Consider the following 25,096-nt stretch of genomic DNA (forward strand, 5'->3'; position numbering starts at 1 on the left):
AAAGGGGAAAAACTAGAAACTGTACCTGTTGAAGCCCAACACTAGACTTACTAGACATATTTGAAATCATCTATATTAACTTTACCCAGAGAGCTAGAGGAAACCATGGAAAAAGAATGAAGAGAAACGTTGATAGCCATGTACAAGCAAATTGAGAATCGCAATAAAGAGAAATTATGAAAAGGTACCAAGAAGAAATTCTGGAAGTTAAAATTATAACTCAGTGAAAAATTCATCAGGTGTGTTCAACAGATTTGATTAGGCAAAAGGGAATAAGCAGTAGACAGTGACTCTGAACTGGTAAATTCTACTAGAAAAATCTAAGAGGCAAGAATACTTACTAACTTATTCTATGAGGTCAGTATTCCCCTGACACCAAAGCTACACAGGTACCACAGGAAAAACAATTACATACCAATATCCTTCATGAATATAGGTGCAGAAATCCTGAACAGAATACCATGAAATGGAACCCAGCAACATATTCAGAGGTTTATATAACCTGAATAAGAGGAACTAGTCCCAGGAATACTAGGATAAAATACTGTATTAATATGGTGAGGGATAAAACTCCATTGAATCATTAATACAGTTGATACATATCAAGCAATTACCAAAATACATCATCCTTTCATGATTAAAAAACAGAATCCACAAAATGAAATAGATTGGAACTTCCTCAACATGATAAGTAGTATTTATGGAAAAACTGCCACCACTATCAGTGTCAAAAGACTGAATACTTTCTTTCTACAATCAGCAATAAGATAATGGTGGCCAATTTCACTACTAGTGTTCAACATTGTACTACTGAATATTGTAGTTACAGCAGTTAGGCAAGAACTATGCTAGCATCCTATTGGGAAAGAAAGAATTAAAACAGGCTACTGCAGTAATAGAGTGTAGGCTGTGATCCCATCTAGAAAATACATGGCACTATGGTAGGAGAGCATCTTGGGAAAATCCAGGATGCCTACTCAGAAACTTTATCAGGAATGTGGAAACCACACTAGAATGCAGGTTATGCTCTTAGAAATTACATGGATATTTTAGTTTTCAATGTACCACATGAAAACCTTTAAACAACCTTAACCACTTAGTATAGCAGGCTTTCAAAGAGACCCTGTATCTAGCAGAGGTTAAGCAATTATTTATAATCCTCTTCACGAAAAATAATCACTTCTGGGTTTTTCTGGTAATATTTGAGATTAAACATGGAACCAAACTGCTTTCCTTCACTCATTCCCATCCAGACTGCACACATGCATCCAGGCTGATGCAAGTCCCCTGACAGAACCACATTCAGCCTTTGAGGTTGGGAGCACAGAGACGCTGGCCACCTGTACTGTACATTCTACCAAGGGCAAGAGCACCAGCTTTTTTATTTCAATACAAATTCTGTGTAGAAATTATAATATGTAAAAACAGAGGTCCTTCCATAAGAATTTAGGACAGAAGAAAGGAAGACAAAAACAGAATTCCCAAGAAATCGGACTCATTCCACACGGATCTCGTCTTCTGTGAAACATTGAGATGAACTGCAGTCCTCAAACCCCAGTGTTTGGATCCAGGCCCACCAAGACACTTCAGTGTGCTTCCAACCTGGCTCATCATCAATTTCGTGCTGTTCTCCTAGGCCAAAAATAGTGCCCCATTGGCAGGGAATGCTCCAATCATAGTAGGTTTCAGTCCAGAATATAAGGTTGCTATTCCTTCGTGCCTCACAACACTTAGAAAAGTCCCCATAAATCCCCCTTATTTGCCAGTCATGGAAAGAACTTGAATTTTGGATTTGATGCAGTCCACAGGGTATACAGCAAGCCAGAGGCAAATCCCACCAACTCCGCCACTTAACATCAAAGGGACAGGACCTAGTTCGTCTTTTGATCTCCCTGATGCAAAGAAGGATCAGTTCAGTTCATAACCACCGAAGACATAGCCCGGTACTTCCCGAAGTAAAGTGCTTGACAGTCTGTGGTAGAAGCCTAAGGGGCCATGCTTTGTAAGGATGCTCTTCACGACAGACCAAATTCTGTTCTGGCTATTGGCGATCTTTCCCGAAGTCTCCATCTCCTGCATGGCTTGGAGGCGGCACTTCACCAGCTCCGTGGGGCCAAGCACCAGCACGGTGAAGGCGGAAGCGAAGGAGCCGGCTGCAGCGTTCTGCAGGTCACTGAGCTTTGCCTGTTAGTCCAGTCCCAGCACTTTCTGCACGACCTGCTGGTAGAAGTCGTAGCACATGAAGAGCACCAAGTTCTCGGCGATGTGGGCGATCAGCGCCGGGCTGCTCCCCTTGTAGAAGCCGTAGACGCCCACCCGGTGTAGGTCTTCAGGCAGCAGTCGTTGAGGCCCTGGTACAGGTCACGGAACGCCTGCATCTTCACTTTCATCGTGTCAAAGGGCTGCCCTGTCAGCACGCAGGCTGTGCCCCTGCAGCCCCCGCTGTAAGGTCAATGCCAGCTTGAATGGCGGGACCGGACTTAATGATGCTGGTCTTGGTGGAACGCAACTCTCTGGAGCACTGCGTACCCCGCCGCGCAGGCGTGGCCGCGTCCTGCTGGGGCTCCGCTGCCTGCGCTCAGCCAGGGCCGTCCGCTTAACACTCGGGCTTGGTCGCCGCCTGCGCTCCGCTCCGCCCCGCCCTTTCAGGCAGTCAGGCTTCCGCAGCGCCCCCGCGGCCGGGTAGAGGTGGGGGGTGGGGTAGAGATGGGGTGGGGTGGAGGTGGGGAGTGGAGCGGGGCGGGGTGGACCAACCCTGCAGCTCCTTGGGCCGCGGGGGTGCGCCCAAACTAATTTTATTTAAAACCATATTGTGGAAGATCAAGCTTAATGGCAGTCCTGACCACCATGGCTGTGGTGGCTGGCTCTGTGGTGGAGTAGGTTACTCCTCCTCCTGCGGCACCAGCATCCCATATGGCAGTCCTGACCACCATGGCTGTGGGGGCTGGCTCTGTGGTGGAGTAGGTTACTCCTCCTCCTGCGGCACCAGCATCCCATATGGCGCTGGTTCTATTTCTGGCTGCTCCTCTTCTGATCCAGCTCTCTGCTATGGCCTAAGAAAGCACCCACCCTGCACCCACTTGGGAGACCCGGAAGAAGCTCCTGGCTCCTGGCTTTGGATCAGCCCAGCTCAGGCCTTTGTGGCCATCTGGAGAGTGAACCATTGGATGGAAGACCTCTCTCTCCTTCACACTGTTTGTAACTCTACCTCTCAAGTAAATACATACATACATACATACATACATAAAAATGAAAGCAGGTAGCTTTATAACAGCTCCCTGCTGAAGTACATTCTTACCAAATTTCCTAGAAGTAACACTAGGCAGGCCCTGAAATTAGCCGGCTGAGACTAGGTAGCAATATATTCCCTAGAGCATTACTGTAAACAACAGACAGTTTGGCCAGGAATTAATGTTTTTGCAATATGATAAAAGCAAAAGTGAGGTCTGATTAAACCATTATCATCCCAGGTTAGCTTGGCAGATTTCTAGGGTATACTGAGGGTTGACGTAAGTTTTCCCTTGTGCGAGAAATCGACTTCACTAGACTATTATAGCCAGTCCTTAAACATAAAACAGGGAAGAGTAACACCCTGTGTTAGAATTGTAATAGGCATCAAATAGCCAGAATTCCTACCCTGTTACACTTTAAATGCCTATTTTTCAAACAGAAAAATAATTGGGATGTGCAGCGAAATAAAATATGACCATATTGGGGAGGAAACAAAGTCAAAAACAAAGCAAAACCCTACCTTTAAAGTTCTAGATGCCTTACTAAGTAGATAAAATATTTGAAAGAAGCCATTATGTATGTGTGTATCTAGTGGAATTCATGTATTAAGAGGTAACGATATGGTTACAGTGTTTCATCAGATACCCACAAAAAGTTTGAAATTACAGAGAAGAACCACATGGAGATCTGGAGGGGCAAAGTATAAAAGCTAAAATTAAAATTCAGTAGAGGGGCTCAACATAAGATTTGGATTGCAGAGTAAACCGCTTGAACATAGGTTAATTTAAATAATCCAAATACAAATGCAGAAGACAGGAAGTAAAAGAAATAGTAAATATAGAGAAATGTGGACATCTATTGAAAATACTGACATATGCTTAATGGCAGTGCCAGAGTACAAAGAGAAAATTGGCTAGAAATAATATTTGAAGAATTAATGCCTAAACACTTTTCATATTTTATGAAAAACCTTTAAATTGCCAAGAAGTGTACAAAATTCCATGTAGTATAAACACAAACAGAATCCCCACTTTAACACATCATAGTAAAAACATAAAATTAAAAAGAAAATCTGTATCAGTAGATTAGGAAGAAAAATGCTAACAAAACAGATATGATGGAGACAAGAAGGTGGGGATGTGATGTATTAATATTATAGAAAAGCAAGTGAACTATAAAATTTAGCTGAAGCAAAACTGTCTTTCATGAATCAAATGAAGATAAAGACATTTCCAGTTAAACAAAAACTGGGAATTTTTTTCTAAAACCACCTTACAAGAAAACCTTACATAAGTTTTTCAGACAAAAGAAAACTAAAGGAAGACCTTTCTCTCACTCTCACTGTCCACTCTGCCTGTCAAAAATAAAAAAATAAAAAAAATGCATTGTAGTATGGAAATCATCCTAGATGGTATTTCAAATACAGTGAAGTAATTAAAAATAAGTATAAGTGATAGGGATAATGTACTCAAAAAGCAATACTTTCTTACCATTCCTCTTTCAACTGCTTGAAAATATATAAAGTTGTATAAATTTGGGGGATTATTTTTCATGTATAAGTGTACCATATAACAATAATGGCCAAAAAAGAGTTATAAAGATATGTAAAAGTAATACTTTTATATTGTACTCAGGTTAGTATAAATAAGAAATAAATTATGTTAGGATGTATAAGAGTCTTAGTGATGTCAGTAACTTGGTAGAATTGGAGGCTTCTTTCTATGCCTCCTTCCATGGATATACCAAGTGAACAGAAATGACATGGGTCCATTGCATCCAAGAGAATGTCAAAACTTGGTGGAAACAGGCCTACACACTGGACAACCAAGAAAATATCCTCAACAGGACAGTTAGGACATGTCAAGCTAAACTTGCACACTTACTGCACCAAATGAGCATACTTCTGTACAATCAAGAAGGTGATGCATTTATAACACACATAAAATGTCCCAGATTTTATAGTTGCTGCTAGATAGCTTGGGCCTTAAATCACCACATCCAAAGACCAAAAAGATTTGTTACTGGTGGACTTCCATGAAGAACTATTAACAAAGAGTTGGAAGCATTGGGCTGTGGAAGCGATCCTAGTGCCTGGGATTAATAGTAGCCTTCAGCTTTGCCCTGGAAACACTAGTATTACTGTTCAACGCATCCTTGTCATTTTTACTTTTAACATCAAGTAACCATATACATTCAGTAAAATCTCTAAATCAAAATCTCATGATTCTACACGGTGGCAGTGAGCAGTAGCTTCCACTCATGTGTTCACAAGAGTAAATGAATGACAACTCTATGGTGTATCGTATTGGTGAGCTATGATTGGTAGGTTATATGTATTAAATTCATTTTCAACTTTTAGTATTTTCAATTTCTGATGGATTAATCAGGCCATAAACTAAGTCCTACCTAGTTAAAGTCAGAATACTCTAATATTTTTATGGTGGCATGGAAATTACTAACACATTTAGCAGAAGCATAAGAAAAATTATTTTAAAATAACTATAATGATTTAAATTCTATAAATTATAAAATAATGTAATTTGTGTCATCAAGAACAAAATGAGGCAGGTGGGTAAAGCTGCCGACTGCAACACAAGCATCCCACATGGGCGCCAGCTCATGTCCTGGCAGCTTCACTTCTGATCCAGCTCCCTCCTAATGGCCTGAAAAAAGCAGCAGAAGATGGCCCACATGGTTGGGCCCCTGCCACCCATGTGTGAGACCTGCATGAAGCTCCTGGATTCAACCTGGCCCAGAGCTGGCTGTTATGAACATCTGAGGAGTGCACCAGCAGATGGAAGCTTCTATCTTTCTATTCCTCTTTCTATGTAACTCTGACTTTCAAAATCAATAAATAAATCTTTTTTCTTTTAATGAGGGATACAAAAGGATAGATTCTGTTTATGTGAGTGATCAGTGTTAATTTGTGATTTGCTTAAAACAGGCTGTTCTAAGATACTTTTTATAATACAAATGATAACCATGAAACAAAACCCCTTAAATAGTTCCAGAAGAGATAATAAGGAATCGAAGCACAGCAATACAAAAAAATATCAAATCCCCTAGGAAGAGAACAAGAGAGAAATAGCAGGACAAAAGATCCACAAATCAATGCACAGACAGCAAAATTACAGGAGAAAATCCTTACCTATCAATACTTACTTTGAATGAAATGGAATTAAATTTTCCAACGAAAGACATAGAGTGTCTGAATGAATAAAAAGAAATGAAGAGTCAATAAATGGATTAAAAAGGAAACAAACCTATATGCCATCTACAGTCACTTTATTTTCAAAGACACACATAGACTTTGAATGAAAGAATGATAAAAAGTGTTCCATGAAAAGAAAGTAGGTATGAATATAACAAAGCAGAGCTTAAGCCAAAAACTTTTAAAAAGAAAACACAATAATTATATAATGATAAAGGGATCCATTCACCAAGAGGATATTACAAATATGAACACAATATACTCAGCATTAGAGCACCTAAATATGTAAAGCAAATATTAAAAGCTTTAAAGGGATTGGTAGACTTTAACAAAATAATGGTAGTGGAGTTCAGTAACACATTTTGAGCAATGGAAAGAACATGGAGACAGAAAATCAATAAGAAAACATTGGACTTAAGCTACAATTTATATGAAGTAGACCAAAAAGATGTTTTTGCTATCAATTCAATAGAAAAATAATTCAAATTCTTCTCAAGTGTATACATAAAATTCTCCAGGCTACAACAGACCTCTTAAGAAATTTTAGAAGATTAAACTCATATTCAGTATCTTCTGATCACAGTGGTATGAAATTAGCAACTAATAAGGAGAAACTGGGGGAAATTCACAAATACAGGGATATTAAGTAATATGCTTCTGATTAATTAGTGGATCAAAGAAGTCCTCTACCCCCAATAAAAACAAATTTAAAAGAAAAAAAATCTTGACAGATGAAATTGGGAATGCAATATACCAAAAGATATGAGATGCACCAAAGCAATTTTAAAGAGGAAGTTTATTGCAGAATCACCTACTTGAAGAAAAATCCCAAGTGCAAAATGTTACAACACAGGAAACTAGAAGTAGAAGAACAAACTAAGTCCAAACTTAGCAGAAGAAATGAAATAACAAAGAACTTACTAGAAATAAGAGTCCAGGTGCCGGCGCTGTGGCCCAGTGGGTTAAAGCCCTGGCCAGAAACGCCAGCATCCCATATAGCTGGTTCTAGTCCCAGCTGCTCCTCTTCTGATCCAGCTCTCTGCTATGGCCTGGGACAGCAGTAGAAGATGGTCCAAGTGCTTGGGCCCCTGCACCCGGGTGGGAGACCCGGAAGAAGCTCCTGGCCCCGGATGAGTGCAGCTCCAGCCATTGCAGCCATCTGGGGAGTGAATCAGCAGATGAAAGACCTCTCTCACTCTCGCTCTCTCTCTTGCTCTCACTCTCTCTGCCTCTCTGTAACTCTGTCTTTCAAATATAAAATAAATCTTAAAAAAAAAAAAAAAGCTATATCCTAACAACCATCTTGGGAGTGAACCAGTGGATGGAAGACCTTTCTTTGTCTCTACCTCTCTCTGTAACTCTGTATTTCAAATAAAATAAAATAAATCTTTTTAAAAAAGACTCCAGAGAAGTAAAAATTATTGAGAAATAAAAATTTTCGATAAAATTAAGATGGTAAGTGTATTTTTGAAAAGATAAAATAAAACATGAGCAATGTTTATGTAGTCCAAGAACAACAAAATTAGAACAAAGACTCAAGATCAGAAATGGAAATAGGGACATTCTAACTGAAACCATGGGTATAACAAATCATAAGAAGATATTATATGCAATATTACACAAATTGGAAAACTACAAGAAATGAAGAAACTCCCAGAAACACACCCTACCAAGACTAAATGATAAAGAAATAAAACACACCAATGAGAAACATTGCATTAGCAATAAAAATTCTCCCATCGTAGAAAACACCAGGAACTAATGACTTTCTAAATTCTACAACATATTTAAAAAAAAATGATTTTCAAAAGCAGAACATCTAAATTCATTTTGTAAGGCCAGCATTACCCTGACAACAAAATCAAACTAGGAAACTACAAGAAATAATATTCCAAACCAGTATCCTTAATTAACATACATATGAAAATCCATAACAAAATTCTAGCGAACTGAATTCAGTGGCATATTTAAAACCTCACTTTTCATTATGTTGGAGTTATCTCTTTGATGCAAGGATGGTAAAGCATATGTAAATCAGTAAGTATGATATACCATATGCATAGGATAGAAAACACAAGCTGCATGATCATATCAGTATATGCAGGAAAAGCATTTGCCAAAATTCAACATCTTTTCATGATAACTCTTTGCAAACTAGGTATAAAAGGAATGTACTGCAACACGGTCAAAGCCATTTTGATAAGCACATAGTTAGAAACATACTGAGTGGTAATGAAGCCTTTTTGTTAAGGGCAGGAATAAGACAAAGAAACTCCCTCTCACCTCTTCAATTCAACATTGTCCAAAAAGCTGTAATCAAAGCAAGTCAGCAAGATGAAGAAAAGGCACCCAAGTAATAAAAGTGGAATTGTATCTGTTGATAGAATGACATTACTTATAGTACACCCTAAATACTACATACACACACATACACACACACACAAAGCCATTAGAACTAATGAATTGGCCGGCGCCGTGGCTCACTTGGTTAATCCTCCATCTGCGGCGCTGGCACCCCTTATGGGCACCGGGTTCTAGTCCTGGTTGCTCCTCTTCCAGTCCAGCTCTCTGCTGTGGCCCAGGAAGGCAGTGGAGAATGGCCCAAGTGCTTGGGTGCCTGCACCCGCGTCAAAGACCAGGAAGAAATACCTGGCTCCTGGCTTCGGATCAGCATAGCTCTGGCCATAGCGGCCATTTGGGGGGTATACCAACAGAAGGAAGACCTTTCTCTCTGTTTCTTACTGTCTAACTCTATCAAAAAAAAAAAATCTTTAAAAAAAACTAATGAATTTAGTAAGGTACAAGATACAAAATTACATACAAATCTGTAGCATTGCTATACACTAGTAACATGTTATCTTAAAAAAAAAAATAAGAAAACAGGAGCCAAAATGTGGCATAATTAATTAAGCCACTGCCTGCAACTCCAGCATTTCCATATGAGCACCAGTTTGAGGCCCAGCTGCTTTACTTCCTATCCAGCTCCCTTCTAATGTGCCTGAGAAAACAGCAGAAGATGACCCAAGTACTTGGACCCCTGCCAACCATGTGGTAGACCAGGATCGAGTTCCAGGCTCCTGGCTTTGGCCTGCCACATCCCCAGTCAGGAGCCTTTGGGGGTGAACCAGTGGATGGAAGATTCTCTCTCTCTTTCTCCCCCCCCCCTTACCCTCTGTTGCTCTGCCTTTCAAATAAATAAATAAATCTTTAAAGAAAGAAAAGCAATCCCATTTATAGTATACCAAAAAAGTACATAGGAATAAATTTAATAAGGTAGTGAAAGTCCTATACAGTGAAAACTTTAAAACATGAGAAAAGAAATTGAAGATGATAGGGATAAATGGAAAGACATCCTATCTTGATTGACTGGAATAATTACTATTGTGGAAAAGCCCATACTGCCCAAAGTGATCTTCAGGTTCAATACACTATCTGTTAAAATTCCAATGTAAATTTTCACAGTGATAAAATAAATCTCCCAGGGGCTGGTGCTGTGGTGCAGTGGATTAACGCCCTAGCCAGAAGCGCTGCCATCCCATATGGGCGCTGGCTTTAGTCTCGGCAGCTCCTCTTCCTATCCATTTCACTGCTATGGCCTGTGATAGCTGTAGAAGATGGTCCAAGTCCTTGGGCCCCTGCAACCGCGTGGGAGACCTGGAAGAAGCTCCTGGCTCCTGGCTTCGGATCGGCGCAGCTCCAGCCATTGTGGCCATATGGGGAGTGAACCATCGATGGAAGACCTCTCTCTCTCTATCTCTACCTCTCTCTGTAACTCTTTCAAATAAATAAAAATAAATATTTAAAAGAAAATCTCCCAAATATGTTTTGTACCACAAATGAAGCTGAGTAGCCAAAGCAATTTTAAGCAACAAGGGCAGAGTCTGAAACATCATACTCATTGATTTCAAAATACATTATAAAGCTATTGTAACCAAAATAGAATGATACTGGCATAAGAACACACACATTGACCCTGAAAATAGGTTAGAAGGCATAGAAATAAACACAAATGTTTGAACCCAATTAATTTTTAACAAAAGTACCAAGAATACAATAAGAGAATAATAATCTCTGCCACAAATCGTGTTGAGACAACTGTATATCCATATGCAGAGGAATGAAATTAGACCATAATTTTAAACTATATACAAAAATAAAATGGAGTAATGCCTTAAATCTATCAAGAACTATAAAAGTAGTAGTAGAAAATGGGGAAATCTGTGCGACATTGTGGGTGACAATTTCTTAAATAGGTCCCCCAAAACAGATAATTAATGCCAAAATAGGATTGTATCAGACTAGGCAACTTTTTCACAGGAAAAGATCACTTAACAGGTTCATCTTATAAAGGCTAACTCATAGTAACAAAGAGAAGGATAATTGTTACCAGAGGCTGAAGTGTGGGGAGTATGGGCAAAGGGGAGATGTTGCTGAAAGGGTAAAAAGTTCTTGCTGGAATAAAGCCCTTTACAATGGGATTTTTATGTATTTTACCAAATATTTAGAGTCATCTTTACATATAAATTTTTCTAAAACCCAAAGAGCAGTGAATATTTTGCTACCCATTTTAGAGGCCATTGTTACCTAGATACCACAACTAAACCAACTTACACAAGGAACAAAAAATATAACCCAATATATTTTTATGACTGTAGATGCAAAAATCTTAAAGGAAATTTTGGCTAAATAAAAAAAAAAACATATAAATTAGTATATACATCCATACTGAGTGTAATGTGTCTTTCCAATGCAAAGTTGTTGTCTCATCGTCTGAAAATGTTTAATGTGATAACCATGTGGTGGCTTGAAGGACAAAATCAAAGTGATCATATTAATGTGTGATGAAATCATTTCAACAGGTAAGGTATGAACATTTACCTCTTAATGGAAATATATTAAAAACTCAAAACTAATGTTATCCTCATTGTGAAAGAATGCTTTCTCTTTATGACCTGGAACAAGACAAAGGTGAGTACTCTTTCCAGTTTTATTCAACGCAGTAGTGGGGCTTCTATCAGAAGAATTGTATAAGAGAAGAAAATATTGATACTAGAAAAGATGTAAAAACCATTTGCAGATGGCATGGAAATATATAGAGACAATCTGAATTAATTCACTAAAAACTACTGTTACTAAAAATCTTATTCAGCAAAATTTTATATTTTGAGATCACAGTGAAAAGACAGTTATACTTCTATATATTTTCAATGAATAATTCAAAACTAAAGTTATTGAAATATTATCACGTGGGGCCGGCGCCGTGGCTCACTTGGTTAATCCTCCACCTGCGGCGCTGGCACCCAATATGGGAGCCAGCTTCTAGTCCTGGTTGTTCCTCTTCCAGTCCAGCTCTCTGCTGTGGCCCAGGAAGGCAGTGGAGAATGGCCCAGGTGCTTGGGCTCCTGTACCCACAAGGGAGACCAGGAAGAAACACCTGGCTCCAGGCTTTGGATCAGCGCAGCACCGGCCATAGCAGCCATTTGGGGGGTTAGCCAACGGAAGGAAGACCTTTCTCTCTGTCTCTCTCTATCTCTACCTGTAAAAAAAAAAAAAAAAAAGGAAAGAAATATCACTTAAAATAACTTCCATAAAAAATGTGTAATACATATACATGAAATTCAACATTTAGACTCTCAAGTACCAGAATATATTTATTGAGAAAACTTGAATGATAAATCAAAAGGCTTGTCTTGTTCATGGATTAGAGCACTTAAAATTATGAGCAGTGTTAAAATGAAGATGCTTCCAGAGCCAGTGCTGTGGCATAGCAGGAAAAGCCAGCATCTCCAGTGCCGGCATCCCATATGGGTGCCAGTTCTAGTCCTGGCTGCTCTGCCTCTGATCCAACTCTCTGCTATGGCCTGGAAAAGTAGTGAGAGATGGCCCAAATCCTTCGGCCTCTGCACCCATATGGGAAACATGGATGGGGCTGCAAGCTCCTGGCTTTGGATCGGCCCAGCTCTGGCTGTTACAGCCATCTGGGGATTGAAGCAGCAGATGGAAGACTCTCTCTCACTATCAACCCTCCCCCCCCTCCCACCTTTCAAATAAATAATAAAATCTTTTAAAAAATGAAAATATTCCCCAAATGGATCTACAGATTCATTGCAATCCCCTGTGATATTTCAGCTGCCTGGTTTTTTTTCTTTTCTTTGTGCAATAATTGACAATGTGTCCCTAAAATTCATGTATAAATGAAAGAGTATTATGTTCAACCAATTTTTAACACATTTGCCAAGAAAATTCAATACAGGGAAGATGAATCTTTCCAAAAGTGATTCTCAGACAATTTCATGTATATATGCATAAAGATATAGGTGAACACCAGCCATACAGCACATATAAAAATGGATGAACCACCTAAATGTAAGTGTTAAATCTGTGAGTCTCTTAGAAGAAAATGTAACTATAAATATTCATGACTATGGATTGAGTATTGGTAACTTATATACTACAACAAAAGCACAAGTATAAAAATAATAAATTGTTAAATTTAATTGTACTTCATCAAAATTAAAATATATTGCACTTTACTGGAAACCATTTATGTACAACTCACACAATGGGAAATATTGTTTGCTAATCAGTCTCATAAGGGACTTATATCTAGAATATATGATGAATGCTTACATATAAATAATTAAAAGGTAGATAAAACCCAGATGTGAAATAGCCAATGAATCCAAACAGATACTTCAACAAATAAGATGTAGATAGAAATGGCCAGTTGGCCCTTGAAAAAAATACATCATTTAACTATCTAGAAATGCAAATTAAAGTTAGGGAAAGATAAACATGGGACCAGCATTGTGGCATAGCAGGTAAAGCCACAATCTGTCATGCTAGCATCCTATATGGGTGATGGCTTGAGTCCCAGTTGCTCCACTTCTGATCCAGCTCCCTGCTAATGATCTGTTAAAAGCAGCAGAAAATGGGCCAAATGCTTGGGCCCGTGTCACCAACATGGCCGACCTGAATGAAGCTCCTGGTTCCTGGCTTCAGTCTGGCTCAGCTAGATAGCTATTTGCAGCCACTTGGGGAATAGACTAACAGATGGAAGATTTCTCTCTCTCTCTCTCTCTCTCTCTCTCTCTCTCTCAAATAAATAAATGTTGAGGTTGATTTCTTCTGAGAGGAGGAGCGTGGTGGGGGCAAGAGGCGCAGAGTCACCACACAGACCCTGGGAGTCAGGTGAAAGCAGGCCTGAGGCAAGCAGCCCGCAGACTCATTTATTTCAGTTGCTACAGCTGCTTATATAGCAAAGGCAGCCAATCCGGTCAAGGGGCAGTCTATGCCCTAACCAATCACAGCCTGTTGACAGGCAGCTTCTGAAGCCATCCAATCACAGCCTGTTGACAGGCAGGCTCTTGTTGCCCGGCAGTTTCTGAAGCCATCCAATCATGGCCTGCTGTCAGTCAGGCTCTATTGTCATGTGGTTTCCAAAGCCATCCAATCACGGCCTGTTGCCAGGCAGTTTCTGTTGTCAGCGGCCATCTTGGCATGACCTTTTCACCTCAGCGGCCATCTTGGCATGGCTTTTTCACCTCCTCATTCCACCACATTTCCCCCTTTTCGTTTATTTTTAAGCAACGGGAAGCATGATTCTTGGCCATACCATTGTTGACCCCGTTTCCATGTGGTCTCCGTACACAGCTGTGCCTGTGTTAGGTTGTCCCCCAGGGGATCTTACCCATCATTGACTAACCAGCGCTCAAATCGATAGACCACAGGAGTGCTTGCTCAGATAGGGGTAGGAATAAGGAACAATTGTAATCAGGAATGGCGTGACTGCACACAGGCTATGGGCCGTTTGAGTGGCTGACCAGAGCTAGTGGGGTATAAAACAGTAACAGAAACTATGGGCAGTTTCTCAGGGTAGGATGATAAGGCAGGTGCATCTGCTAACAAGGCGGATTCTCAGTCTTGTTCAGCTTGTTCTGGTTGGCTCTCAGTTGCAGGCTTGATGTTTCTGGCTGGTACCCAAATGGGCTGTTCTGCATTCTCTGGAAAGACACAAGCATATCCTCGACCCTTGGTTAGCAGAGGGTGTGGTCCTTTCCATTCTCCTGTCAGGGGGTCTTTCCACCTAACCACAGGGGCTGGGGTCTAGGATGGAAAGGATCCCCAGTGTTTATAAGCTGGGCTGATCCCTTGGGAATCAAAAGTAATAAAATTGATAGTGAAAAGGACCTCAGTCAAAGCAAATTGTGGGTCTGAGGGCATATGATTGTTTTTCTGTCTTTGTAAGAGATCTTTAATCGTCCTATGAGTTCTTTCAATGATTGCCTGTCCCTGTGGGTTGTATGGGATACCTGTGGCAGACTGTATGTTCCAGGATTTCAGGAAGGAATTAAATTCCTGTGATGTATATACTGGCCCGTTATCAGTCTTTATGGTCCAAGGGACACCAAGGACCAGCATGGCTGATTTAACCACCTTTATCACATTACTAGCCTTTTCTCCAGATTGGGCTGTTGCAAATACAGCCTTTGAATAAGTATCTACCACCACATGGACAAACTTATGTTTACCAAAGGAGTTAATGTGGGTGATGTCCACTTGCCAGAGCTTATTAGGAGCAAGGCCTCGTGGGTTCACTCCTGCTTGTTGCAGTGGGCCTAATGGGGCGAGGGGTGCACAATTCTTGCAAGAGTGCACTAGATGTTTGCATGGCTCATTGTTAGCTCTGGGAAAAGCAATTTTATGTTGCCTGCTGACATATGAAATTTTTGGTGTAAAATACGGGCTTGTTCTAGGTATCCAATGGAAGCCATGTTGCAGGAGATAAGATGATCAACCTTTCTGTTGTCTTGGAAAATAAAGCCAGGTAACTCAGTATGTGATCTTACCATGTGAGATATACCATGGGTGTTTTCTGTTCTCAGTTAGCTCTTTAAGTGTTGTGAACATCTCGTCAATTGGCTTATTGGTTGGGTTAAAGACTGCACAAGGGATCGTCTTTGCTACCTGTACTGAGTATTTGCTGCCTGAAAATATATTTACCGGTCCATCTTGGCTAGGGAGTAGAACCCTGATTATTACTCTTATTTCTCCCAACTGTACTGATCCCCCGTGGGGTTCTGCATGGATCTTATCTTTTTCTGTTAAAGATTTGATCACTATTCCAAACAGTGACATGTTGGCATCCATAAACACACATGGTGCCATGGGTATAGGTTGATTAGCAGGGAAAGCATGTTTTGGATAGTCTATTTCTGAGGTTTGTAGCATCTGGAGTAGCCTGTCCGCTGGCAGGTGATTGTCAACCTGTCCTGGGAAATTTATCATTAAAGTTTGAAAGAACGTGCTATTCTGCATCAATGTCAACCGTTCTGATTGTGATAGTGGTAGGACCAGTTTGTCTGGCTCTGTGTTTTGCCCAATGAAAGCCTTTTTTACATCAGGGACACAGTGTTTTGGGCTTGCCCCGTGTGTCAGCATTTGGGCAGTTTCACCATAGGTGTCTTATTTCCTGGCATCCCCAAAAAACTGGAGGGTCATTAGACTTCTTTTTGTTCAATTTCTTAATGGCCACAGTTAGGGCCTATATGGGTGTATCGATCAGCAGGGTTCACCGCCTTTGTGGCTACTATCCATTTAGAAATGTCTTCATTACAGACTGGGGCGATTGCAGCTTTTGCCTCTTTGGTAGCACCTTCCCAAGCTAATTGTTTGACCAAATTGTCTTGATCGGGGCCAGGCAGTAATCTTTTCTCTACTGCCTCCAAGACTCTGGCAAGGAAATCGGGGAACCATTCGCCTGGGCCTTGAACCAGATTTCTAAAGAGCTGACTATAATTAGGAGGATTTATATTTTTTAAGGCTGTAAGTGCCAAATCTCTGACCTGATCAAAATAGGCAACTACACAAATGAGGGCCTGTTCGTGAGGATATATATAGGTGCCATGGCTTGTAAGCATATCAAAGGTTACTGCTATTCCATAGGCAGCATTATTTCTTGCCAGTTTCAGCCTCTTCCTGATAGGAGGCTTTCCACTGTAAAAACTGTGGTCTCAACAAGCATGCTTTGAGCAGTGCAACCCAGTCAAAATGAGTTTGAAGGTTTGCTGCCCATTGTGTGAGCACGTGTTCAAAGTAGGGAGAGTCAGGACCTGACTCTTGAGAAGCCTTTTTTAGCATGGTAAGGTCTTTTATGGGCATTGGAATCCAGGGCCTGAATTCTGCATCCGCTCCTACATTAACAGCAAACGTACAGGTGGGATGGGGTCTAGCAGCTGCCCTAAGAGCTTGGGGTGTCCGAGTACTGCCACAAATGTGGGGATCCTCACTGGGTGCGGATGGGATGACCTGACATGAGTTATTGTCTAGAGGTTCTCTGAGTTCTTTCCACGGGTATGTGGGGGGTGGCTGACTAGGCATTGCTACATTGTTTGCTACCTTGTTTGCTACATTGTTATTTTCACTGTCGGAGCTCTCTCTCCCTAAGTCATCAACCACTGTCTGTGAGACAGGGACCTGGAGTGTCAGGCTCTTATCACTCACGGATTCATTATCTTTGATAATCTGCACAGGATTCTGAGAGGGGGGTATCTTTCCCATGTTTGAGTGTTTAAGAGCAGCGTGCCATGCCAACTCTAGCCAAAGGAAAGACACCCACAGCACTGCTGCCATATCAAAGCAAATTCCTAGCACCTCAGTGGCTGATGGCATTCTGCAGAGGTTCCCTACGTTAGACGAATAGACAGTGGTGTGATCGTACATATGGTCTGTGCTTAGTGGGGGACTTCCTTGATTCACTAGGTCAAGGCCATATGCCCACACGGTGTCTCCGGAGCGTCACCTCTCTCGAGTGAGGGAAGATGACTTGGTTCCGAATTCTGGGATGATCAGTCCCTTATGTGAATTCGCCGGACGAACCGAAAGTAAAAGGAGGAGCCGAGAAGTGACGTAAGCTTCTGGGTGGTGTGTGCCTAACCTGGGGTCACTTAGACTGAGGACAAGGACAAGGAAAGGGACGTAGGAGGGGGTTCTGTGCTCACCCTCACAGAACCGAACAGCATACAAAACACCGAGGGGCCTTCTTGCAGAAATCCAGGGGGACCTTGCCGAGTCTGACACGTTCTCTCTTTCTCAGTCACGTTGGCGCGCCAGATGTTGAGGTGGATTTCGTTGGAGAGGATTGGTTCTGAGAGGAGGAGCGTAGTGGGGGCAAGAGGCGCAGAGTCACCACACAGACCCCGGGAGTTGGGTGAAAGCAGGCCAGAGGCAAGCAGCCCGCAGACTCATTTATTTCAGTTGCTACAGCTGCTTATATAGCCAAGGCAGCCAATCCGGTCAAGGGGCAGTCTATGCCCTAACCAATCACAGCCTGTTGCCAGGCAGTTTCCAAAGCCATCCAATCACAGCCTGTTGACAGGCAGGCTCTTGTTGCCCGGCAGTTTCTGAAGCCATCCAATCATGGCCTGCTGTCAGTCAGGCTCTATTGTCATGTGGTTTCCGAAGCCATCCAATCACGGCCTATTGCCAGGCAGTTTCTATTGTCAGCGGCCATCTTGGCATGACCTTTTCACGTCCTCATTCCACCACAAATAAATGAATAAATCTTTTTTTAAAAAAAGAAAAGCATTTCACCCACTATGATAAGTATACTCACAAAAATACTTGATGTGATGATATTTTCACCGTGGGACACTTCTGGTGGCAGTCTCAAATGGTGACACTGCTGTGAAAAACAGTCTGGCAGTGCCTCAAAATGTTAAGCATTCATGCCATATTGGCTTTCAATTCTACTTTTAGGCACAGACCCAAGGGAATTTATGATGTCAAAAAACATTTTTTAAAGATTTATTTATTTGAAAGGCAAATAACAGAAAGGTATGGGAGAGGGAGAAAGATAGCAGGAGCAAACAGGAGCCATCAAGCCAAAGAATTTTTCCTTCCAAATGGCTATAAGACCCAGGGTTGGGCCAGGCCAAAGTCACAACCAGGGACTCCATCTGTGTCTCCCACATGGGTGGCAAGGACTCAGTTACTTGAGTTAGACTCTGTTGCTTCCCAGATGCATTAGCAGGGAACTGCATTGGAAGTGGAGTAGCTGGGACTCAGCTGGTACTGTAATGGGGGATTCCAACACCCCAAGTGATGACTTAAGCTGCTGCACCACTGTGCCCACCCCTCAAAGAATATCTTTATAACAGATGTTTATAACAGCATTTCTTCTATTAACCAGAGAATAGATATGACCTAAAAGTGTATCAACAGGTGAGTGGATCATTAAATGAGTATGTAAATATATATTCTTACTAAGAAATATTTAACCAGGAAAATGCATGAAATACTGATAAGTGTATGAGTACAGTATTATGACCTTGTAAGAATTATCCTAAGTCAAAGATGGTACTGAGAAAAAAATCAAAAATTGTGTAATGTCATTTATATAAGATGCCCAGAATAGCTAACCATATGGAGAAACAATGAAAATTGATTGCTTACTCCTGGGTTGCTTCTTTCCTAAATCTGTGGTGACTTTTAAAGGGTACCTTGTTTCTTTTTGTAATGACAAAAATGTTTTAAATTTGTGGTCGTGTTTCTTATATGGTTTTTCTTGGAATTTTGGATATAAATATGAATAATTATACCAAAGCACAAAATGACATGTTTCCAAAAAATGACAAAATATAACATAATTTAGAAGAACATACATTTGTGTGTTCTGCATTGTCAGTTATAATGTGATAATTGCACACTATCATTTCTGCAGAAAATATTTACCAGTGATACAGAATAGTGAATACATTTGTAGAAATTTGTTGTATGGTAAATCGCATTACATACTCAACTGATAAATGGTGCTTCTAGATATAATTATTGATTTAGGAAGTAACAAAAAATAACCATTAACTCACATCATAAAGTTTTGTTACATATGGTTTTCAATTTATTAAATTATTAATAAATGATTATTATAAAACTGTAATCAAAATGTTTATGATATATAGCCAACTAGCTTAGTTAACAGACATTTTGCAACTATAAGCTATATTGAATATCTTGATACATTTTAATATTAAAAACTTATGTTGCGGCCGGCGCCGTGGTTCAATAGGCTAATCCTCTGCCTTGCGGTGCCGGCACACCGGGTTCTAGTCCCGGTTGGGGCACCGGATTCTGTCCTGGTTGCCCCTCTTCCAGGCCAGCTCTCTGCTATGGCCCGGGAGTGCAGTGGAGGATGGCCCAAGTGCTTGGGCCCTGCACCCCATGGGAGACCAGGAGAAGTACCTGGCTCCTGCCTTCGGATCAGCGCGGTGCACCGGCCGCAGTTCGCTGGCCGCGGCGGCTATTGGAGGGTGAACCAACAGCAAAAGGAAGACCTTTCTCTCTGTCTCTCTCTCTCACTATCCACTCTGCCTGTCAAAAAAAAAAAAAAAAAAAAGAATTCAGGGCTAGGATATAACCTCTTAGACATTATAAGTGATCATGCTGGACCAATGCAAATAGAAACTGAAATTCTAAAAATTTGTAGCATGCAGATTTGGGACAGAAAGCCATGTTGTGATGGGGAATGGGGTAATCTCAGCGCAACAGAGCTAGATAAAATGAACTTCTATTTGTTCTATGAAGTATCCCAATCCTAAATTTACTCCCAAGCTGAATATTCAGTAGGTAGTCCATAAGAAACAACCGTGTTGCTCATAATGAATAGTGAAGTAGAAAATTTCAGTCAACAAAATAGAAATTGTTAAAGTATTCAGTAGAATTTATTGAACTGAAAAATGCAGTGTGTAAAATTACAAATAAAATGGATTAGTTCAAGAAAAGAATTGAAGTAGCACAGGATTAGTGATTTTGAAAACAAATAGTAACTATCCAATCTGTATATCAGGGAGAACACATTGTTGAAAAGTTAACAGTGTTTTGTTGCCGGCCCTGCAGGTTAACGCCCTGGCCTGAAGCGCTGGCATTCCATATGGGTGCTGCTTCTAGTCCCGCTGCTCCTCTCGGATCCAGCTCTCTGCTATGCCTGGGAAGGCAGTGGAAGATGGCCCAAGTCCTTGGGCCCCTGCACCCACGTGGGAGACCCAGAAGAAGCTGCTGGCTGCTGGCTTCGGATTGGTGCCGATCCGTTTGTTGCAGCCAATTGGGGAGTGAACCAGCAGATGGAAGGACCCCACCACCACCACCACCGCCTCTCCTCTCTCTGTGTAACTCTGACTTTCAAATAAATAAATAAATCTTTGAAAAAAAAAGTTAACAGTGTTTCAAGTACCCATGGGACAATACAAAAATGTTAAACTTTTATGCCTCTGTAGTCACAAATTGACTGGAGTAAGAAATAATCACAGAAATATTATTCCAAGAACTATTTCCTGGGGACAGGTATTGTGGTACAGCGGGTTAAGCCACTGTCTGCAAGGCAGGCATCCCATATGGGTACGGGTTCGTATCCCAGCTGCTCAACTTCGGCTCCTTCTCCCTGCTTCTGTACCTGGGAAAGAAGAGAAAATGGCTCCCATTCTTGGGCCCATGGCACCCACATGGTAGAAGCAGAGGCAGTTCTGAGCTCCTGGTTTTGGTTTGGCCCAGCTCTGGCTGTTGCAGCCATTGGAGGAATGAATTAGCAGATGGAAGTTTTATCTGTGATTCTACCTTTCAAATAAGTAAGTAAATGTTTTTTGAAACTATTTCCTAAAATGTTGTGAAGGCACAAAGTTACAGATTTAACAAGATCAGTGACCTTAAGGAACACAAACTCAAATGCATACCCAGGGCAAACATAAACCAATGATACAAGTCAATGATAAAGAAAAGATTCTTGAAACCTCCTATCAAAATTTAAGTAGTTGTCTCAGAGTACAGCAGTTTGAATGGCTTTCTATTTCTCTTCAAAACTAGAGGCTGGAAAATAACAGAATATATTTAAAGGGCTTAAGGCAAGAAGAGTGAACCCCCAATTACATGACAAGGTAAAATAGATTTGAAATGAATTCAAATGCAATGAATTTAGGGGGCTGGCGTCATGGCTAACTTGGCTAATCCTCCACCTGCAGCACCGGCATCCCCTATGGGTGCGGGTTCTAGTCCCGGTTACTCCTCTTCCAGTCCAGCTCTCTGCTGTGGACCGGGAAGGCAGTAGAAGCTGGCCCAAGTCCTTGGGCCCTTGCAGCTGCTTGGGAGACCAGGAAGAAGCACCTGGCTCCTGGCTTTGGATAGGCCCAGAAACGGCCATAGCGGCCATTTGGGGAGTGAACCAACAGAAGGAAGACCTATTTTTCTGTCTCTCTCTCTCTCTCTCTCTCTCTCTCACTGTCTATACTCTACCCATCAAATAAATAGCAAAAAAATTCAATAAATTTTTACGTTTGTGACTTTTGCTGAATATTGATCCATTTGACTCATTATGCAGTTCTTGCAATGGCTTTTGCTTGTTCCTGGCATTATTCCACAATTACTGGGCTCTTGCTTGTTCCTGGCATTACTACACAATCAGAACTTCTAACCCACTTTGGGGTCAGTGTGTAATGCCTTCTTGCTGATGAACATTAAAAATTTTTCAAATTTGGGCCACACCATGGTAGCCCTTGAAGTTTGTTCCTGTGAGGTTTTTAATTTTCCAGTGTGATTGCCCTCTGATATTCATGCACCCTGTTTTTTTTGTTTGTTTGTTTTTTGGTTTTTTTTTGACAGGCAGAGTTAGATCAGAGTTGGTGAACTCAAGAGCTTCCATAGCCTTGGCAGCTCATGACAAGAGCCTCAGGTGATTACTGATGTCATAAATGAGAGTGTCAATTGTTAAATCAACAATGGGAGTCACTGTACACCTGCTCCCCATGTAGGATCTCTGTCCTTAATGTGTTGTACTATGAGAATTAACGGTAAAACTACTACTCAAACAGTACTTTATACTTTGTGTGTCTGTGTGGGTGCAGACTGTTGAAATCTTTACTTAGTATATACTAGTTGATCTGTTTATAAAGATAATTGAAAATGAATCTTGATGAAGAATGGGATAGGAGAGGGAGTGGGAGATGGGATGGTTGCGGGTGCAAGGGATGTTATGGGGGGAAGCTGCTATAATTCAAAAGTTGTACTTTGGAAATTTACATTTATTAAATAAAAGTTGAAAAAATTTTTAAAAATGCCTGTTCAAGTTTTTTGTCCATTTCTTTACATTGTTGTGTTGTTGAGTTTCTTGAGCTCTTTACAGATTCTGGATATTAATCCTTTATCAGTTGCATAGTTTGCAAATATATTTTCTCCCATTCTGTCAGTTGCCTCTTTACTTTGTTGACTATTTTCTTTGGAGGGAGGAAGCTTCTGACCTTGAATAGCTCTGTTGTTTCTTTGTTGATTTTCTCTCTAGTTGATCTGTCCATTGATGAAAGTGGGGTGTTGAGTTCCCCCATTACTATCATATTGGAGACTGTGTCTCCCTTTAGATCCATTAACATTTGTTTTAAATAGTCTGACACCCTGGCATTGGGTGAATATACATTATAGTCATATCTTCCTGTTGAACTGATTTCTTAATCATTACATAGTGCCCTTCCTTGTCTCTTTTAACAGCATTTGTGTTAAAGTCTATTTTTTATAATGTTAGGATGGCTACACCTGCTCATTTTTGCTTTCCATAACCATTGATATCTTTTTCCATTATTTTACTTTCAATCTGTATCTGTTGGTGAGATGTTTCTTGCAGTCAGCAAATAGATGGGTCTCGTTTTTTAATCCATTCAGCCAGTCTATATCTTTCAATTGGAGAATTTAAGCTATTTACATTCAAGGTTATTATTGAAAACAAGTTGGTCTCACTGTTTTTCCATATATATTTCTGTTATTTACTTTGAATTCCCCTTGTACTTTTACTAGATATTCTGCCTTCATATTCCTTCATAATGATGACTATGGTTCTGTTTGTCATTTAATTTCCCAGTATTTATGAATGTGCTATTATTCTTGTTGATTCATAGTTCTATTCCTTTGATGTCTAGAAGATATGTGGTATGATTTCAATATTTTTAACTTTGCTGAGACATGATTTGTGGCCTAATATGTGATCTATCCTAGACAATGTACCATGTGCTAATGAGCACAATGTGGCTGTTGTGTGACATGTCCTATAAATGAACTTTAGTTCCATTTGCTCAATAGTATGTTTCAACTCACATGTATCTTTATTGATATTGTTGGAGTCTATCTCTCCCTTTAGTTCTAATAGTTCTGTTTATATCTGGGTGGTCGTGAGTGCATATATATTCATGATTGTTACATCTTCTTGCTGAATTGGAATTTTTATCAAAATATGTCTTTACCTTTTTACATTTTTTATTTAAAGTCTATTTTATCTGATCTCAGAATAGCTATGTCTGCTTGGTTTTCGGTTTTCGTTTGCCTGGTATATCTTTTTCCAATCCTTCACTTTCAGTCTGTGTGTATCTTTGTTTGTGAAGCAACTTTCTTGTAGGCAGCATATTGTGGGATCATGGTTTTTTATTCATTCAGCCAACCTATGTCTTTTGGTTTGTCAATTTAATCTATTTACATTCAATGTTAGTATTGATAAGAACTAACACCTGTCATTTTATTTATTGGATAATGATTCTACCTGCTCTGTTAATGAATTTGGTGGTGACATGTGTTTCAAGTTTACTTCCTAATGCAAGACACCCTTAGGAATTTCTTGTAAGGCTGTTCTGGTGGTGGTGAATTCTCCCAGTTTTTGCTTATCTATAAAATATTTCTGCTTCACTTTTAAATTATAGCTTCACTGGATATATTCTTGGTTGAAAGTATTTTTTTAAGATTTATTTATTTGAAAGGCAGAGATAGATCTTCCACCCACTGATTCACTCCCCAAGTGGCCCCAACAGCTGGAGCTGGGCTGGTCCAAAGCCAGGATCTAGGAGTGTCTCCTGTATCTCTCACATGGGTACAGGTTCCCAAAGGCTTGGGCCATCTTCCACTACAATCCCAGGCACATTAACAGACAGCTGGATCAGAAGTGGAGCAGCCAGGACTCAAACCAGAGCCCATATGAGATGCTAGTACCACAAGAGGTGGCTTTACCTACTACACCACACAGTGCTGGTCCCAGTTTTGTTTTTTTTTTTTTTTTTTTTTTTTTTGAAGACCTTGAATATCTCACCCCACTCTCTTCTGGCCTGTAGGGTTTCCACTGAGAAGTCTGTTAATCTAATTGGTTTTCCTTTATATGTAACTTGATGATTTTCTTACCGCCATTAGAATTTTCTTCTTTTATTTATTTATTTATTTATTTATTTGACAGGCAGAGTTAGACAGTGAGAGAAACAAAGGTCTTCCTTCCGTTGGTTCACTCCCCAAATGGCCGCTCTGGCCTAGGCGCTGCACCAATCTGAAACCAGGAGCCAGGTGCTTCCTCCTGGTCTTCCATGTGGATGCAGGGCCCAAGCACTTGGGCCATCCTCCACTGCCTTCCCGGGCCACAGCAGAGAGCTGGACTGGAAGAGGAGCAACCTATCTTTAACTTTTAACAATTTAAAGCAGTTTTCCTTGGAAGAGACCTTTTATTGGTTGATTGTGCTTGTGGTTCTTTGACCTTCTTGTATCCGGATGTCCATGTCTCTTTCAACAACTGCGAGATTTAACTATTAGTTTATTTTACAGGTTGCCAAAACTTTTTCCTTTTCTTCTCCTTCAGGAATATCTATAATACAA

General features: G+C 40.6%; 1 long non-coding RNA gene and 1 pseudogene across 1 annotated transcript in view; one reads left to right on the top strand and one right to left on the bottom strand.

The window, feature by feature from the left end:
• The window catches only part of LOC149119644 (uncharacterized), an 89,745-nt gene extending 64,664 nt beyond the window's left edge, over nt 1–25,081 (top strand). Inside the window, exon 3 of the long non-coding RNA XR_016227860.1 lies at nt 20,336–25,081. This is a non-coding gene — a long non-coding RNA (uncharacterized LOC149119644). The remainder of the gene's footprint in view (nt 1–20,335) is intronic.
• Nucleotides 1,366–2,393, bottom strand: LOC100354473 (mitochondrial ornithine transporter 1 pseudogene; annotated as a pseudogene).
• Nucleotides 25,082–25,096: the final 15 nt, after the last annotated feature.

Source organism: Oryctolagus cuniculus, chromosome X, assembly GCF_051225735.1.
Source record: "Oryctolagus cuniculus isolate XC-2025 breed Fujian yellow rabbit chromosome X, ASM5122573v1, whole genome shotgun sequence".
In the NCBI taxonomy this organism is placed as follows: domain Eukaryota; kingdom Metazoa; phylum Chordata; class Mammalia; order Lagomorpha; family Leporidae; genus Oryctolagus; species Oryctolagus cuniculus.